The 4,450-nt window shown below is 39.5% G+C and overlaps 1 pseudogene; it reads left to right on the top strand.

Moving 5' to 3' along the window:
• The first annotated feature begins 219 nt into the window (after positions 1–219).
• On the top strand, positions 220–958 carry LOC135232413 (transforming protein RhoA-like; annotated as a pseudogene).
• Positions 959–4,450: the final 3,492 nt, after the last annotated feature.

Below are 4,450 nucleotides of genomic sequence, written 5' to 3'. Positions count from 1 at the left end.
AAAGGAGGCATCGCTCCCTGCCCTCCCACCACTGCCCGCCCTCGCTCGCTCGAGCTCCCCGCCTGCCACCTGCCGTCCTTCCTCAGCTCTCTCGTTAGTCAGCCGCCGCCTCCTCAGCAACCAGCCAGTGCCTCTGAGCTCGTGACTCACGGAGCGGAGTCCTCGTCACGAAGAGGCCGGACTCGGAGTCACCACCAAAATGCCTTTCATCTGAGAAGTTCAAGGTACTTTGTAGAACTTCTGCCACACACGCTGGGCATGTCGCAGCACATTTGTAAGTGATGGCTGCCATCGTGAAGAAATTGGTGATTGTTGGTGATGGAGCTTGTGGCAAGACCTACTTGCTCATAGTCTTCAGCAAGGATCAGTTCCCCGAGGTGTATGTGCCCACAGTGTTTGAGAACTATGTGGCAGATATTGAAGTGGATGGAAAGCAGGTAGAGTTGGCTTTGTGGGACACAGCTGGGCAAGAAGACTATGAGCATCTGAGGCCCCTCTCCTACCTGGACACTGATGTTATATTGATGTGTTTCTCCATCAACAGCCCTGATAGTTTAGAAAACATAGGAGAAAAATGAACCCCAGAAGTCAAGCATTTCTGTCCCAATGTGCCCATCCTCCTGGTTGGGAACGAGAAGGACCTGCGGAATGATGAGCACACAAGGTGGGAGCTAGCCAAGATGAATCAGGAGCCAGTATAACCTGAAGAAGGCAGGGATATGGCAACCAGGATTGGTGCTTTTGTGTACATGGAGTGTTCAGCAAATACCAAAGAGGGAGTGAGGGAGGTTTTTGAAATGGCCACGAGAGCGGCTATGCAAGCCAGGCGTGGGAAGAAAAAATCTGGGTGCCTTGTCTTGTGAAACCTCGCTGCAAGCACAGCCCTCATGCAGTTAATTTTGAAGTGCAGTTTATTAATCTTAGTGTATGATTACTGGCCCTTTTCATTTATCTATAATTTACCTAAGGTTACAAATCAGAAGTCATCTTGCTACCCGTATTTAGAAGCCAACCATGATTACTAATGATGTCCAAACCCTCTGGCCCACCAGGGCCCCTCTGACACTGCTCTAACAGCCCTCCTCTGCACTCCCACCTGACACACCAGGCACTAATTCAAGGAATTTCTTAACTTCTTGCTTCTTTCTAGAAAGAAAAAAAGTTGGTAACTTTTGTGAATTAGGCTCTAACTACTTTATAACTAACATGTCCTGCCTATTACCTGTCAGCTGCAAGATATTCTGGTGAGTCTCCACTTCAGGACACTCCTCCTAAATGGGTCTCACTAGCATAGCTCTGAAGTGGGCATCCAGTTTTTTGAAAATGTGCTCAGTCGGAAAGGCCCAAGTCCACGCAGCTGTGGCAAAGTTACACTTCTGTGGTCATGTTAGTTACCTTATAGTTACTGTGTAATTAGTGCCACTGAACGTATTTTACCAAAAATAAATATATCTACCCCAGACTAGATGTACTATTTTTTGTATAATTGGATTTCCTGATACTGATATTTGTCATCTCTGCAGAAAGTGTATTGGTTTTTTAAAAAAGAAAGTGTATTTGAAAATAAACTCAGATGGAAAATTCCTTTTAAAAAAAAAAAGAATTACTAAAGGAAATTCTTTGGTCAGAAAATCAATAATATCAGATACCAACACAACACAAGGTCACAGAACAGAACATCCTGATATCAACTCAAATAGGGAAAACACAAAACCAAAATAAGATTAATTTAAAAAAGAAAAAAATGCTCAAAACAGGGAATCATTGAAGTCATTATGTAAAAGATTACAATAATCACAAAAGAGGGACTAAATACAGGAGGCATAGATCTTTCACATGGAGAGGAAAACAAGGTGATATAGGACGATACAAGTTAGGTTCTTACTTAGAAAAATAGGGGTAAATATTAAGATAGCCACAAAGAAGTCTAACCATTCCATATTTCAAAATAAAAACCAAGAAAAACATAATGACTCAGCAAAAATAAATTCAACTACTATGAAAATCAGGAACACACAATATACGAAGAAAACGTATGGACATGTTGTCATTAGGGATCAGTCCCTGGAGAAGGACATCATGCCTGGCAGAATACAGGGTCAGCGGACAAGAGGAACATCCTCAATAAGATGGATTGACACAGTAGCAGCAACAATGAGCTCAACCATAACAACGATTGTAAGGATAGTTCAGGACTGGGCAGTGTTTCGTTCTGTTGTGCATAGGGTCACCATGAGTTGGAACCAACTTGACAGCACCTAACAACAACAACATCCCTCATGAACTTAGAATCAAAAATCCTCAACAAAATTCTAGCCAATGGAATTCAACAAGATATCAAAAAGGTAATTCATCCTGACCAAGTGGGATTCATAGCAGGTATGCAGGGATGGTTCAACATTAGAAAAACAATTAAGGTAATACATCATATAAATAAAACAAAGGACAAGAACCACATGATTTTATCAATTGATGCAGAAAAGGCATTTGACAAAGTTCAACACCCATTCATGATAAAAATTCTCAGGGGAACAGGAATAGAAGGAAAAATCCCTCAGCATAATAAAGGGCATTTATACAAAGGAATAGCCAATATCACCCTAAATGGAGAGAGCCTCAAAGCACTCCCCTTACGATTGGGAACCTCAGAAGTATGCCCTTTATCACTGCTCTTATTCAACATTGTGCTGGACGTCCTAAACAGAGCAATTAGGCTAGATAAAGAAATAAAGGGCATTCAGATTGGGAAAGAAGAAGTCAAAGTATTTGAAGATGACATGATCTTATACACAGAAAACCCTTATGACTCCTCAAGACAACTACTGAAACAAATAGAAGAGTTCAGCAGAGTAACAGGATACAAGGTAAACATACAAAAATCAGTTGGATTCCTCGACACTGTCAAAAAGTACATCAAAGTGGAAATCACAAAATCAAGACAATTTACAGTAGCCCCCAAGACGATAAAGTACTTAGGAATAAATCTTACCAGAGATGTAAAAGACTTATACAAAGAAAACTAAAAAACACTTCCACTAGAAACATAAAGAGACGCACATAAATGGAAAAACATACCTTGTTCATGGATAGGAAGACTTAATTATAAATATCTCTATTCTACCAAAAGCGATCTATACATTTAATGCAATTCTGATTCAAATTCCAACAACATTTTTTAATGAGATGGAGAAACAAATCACCAACTTGATAAGGAAGAGAAACAGGCCCCAGATAAGTAAAGCATTACTGAAAAAGAAGAACAAAGTGGGAGGCCTCACTCTAACTGATATTAGAACCTATTATACATAGACCAATGGAACAGAATTGAGAACCCAGACATAAATCCATCCACATATGAGCAGCTGATATTTGACAAAGGCCCCAAAGCAGTTAAATTGGGAAAAGACAGGCTTTTTAACAAATGGTGCTGGCATATCTGGATATCCATCCACAAAAAAGGAACAAGACCTGTACCTCACACCATGCACAAAAATAAGCTCAAAATGGATCAAACTCCAAAATATAAAATCTAAATGATAAAGATCATGGAAGAAAAATAGGGACAACATTAGGAGCCCTAATACATGGTATAAACAGTATACAAAACGTGACTAAAAATGCAGAAGAAAAAGTAGATAACTGGGAGCTCCTAAATATCAAATACCTATGCTCATCCAAAGACTTCACCAAAAGAGTAAAAAGATTGCCTACAGACTGGGAAAACGTTTTTAGGTATGACATTTCCGACTAGCGCCTCGTCTCTAAAGTCTACATGATACTGCAAAAAGACAACACAATTAAAGAATGGGCAAAAGATATGAACAGACACTTCACTAAAGAAGACATTCAGGCGGCTAACAGATGCATGAGGAAATGCTCGCGATCATTAGCCATTACAGAAATGTAAATGAAAACTATAATAAGATTCCATCTCACTCCAACAAGACTGGCATTAATCCAAAAAACACAAAATAATAAATGTTGGAGAGGTTGTGGAGAGACTGGAACACTTCTACACTGCTGGTGGGAATGTAAAATGGTACAACAACTTTGGTAATTGATTTGATGCTTCCTTAAAAAGATAACAATAGAACTACCATAAGATTGAGAAATCCCACTCCTTGGAATATCCACCCACTGTGTATCCTTGAGAAATAAGAGTCTTTACACGACCAGATATATGCACACCCATGTTCATTGCAGCTCTGTTTCCAAGAGCAAAAAATCGAAGCAACCAAGTGTCCATCAACAGATGAATGAATAAATAAATTATGGTATAGTCTCACATTGGAATACTACCCACTGACTAAGAACAGTGATGAATCTGTGAAGCATTTCATAACATGGAGGAATATGGAAGGCATTATGCTGAGTGAAATTAGTCAGTTGCAAAAGGACAAATATTGTATAAGACCACTATTATAAGAACTCAAGAAATAGTTTAAAGAGA

The sequence above is a fragment of the Loxodonta africana genome, chromosome 9, assembly GCF_030014295.1.
Source record: "Loxodonta africana isolate mLoxAfr1 chromosome 9, mLoxAfr1.hap2, whole genome shotgun sequence".
Taxonomy (NCBI): domain Eukaryota; kingdom Metazoa; phylum Chordata; class Mammalia; order Proboscidea; family Elephantidae; genus Loxodonta; species Loxodonta africana.
The sequence above is the reverse complement of the archived record's forward strand: the minus strand, read 5'-3'. Positions and strand labels throughout refer to the sequence as shown.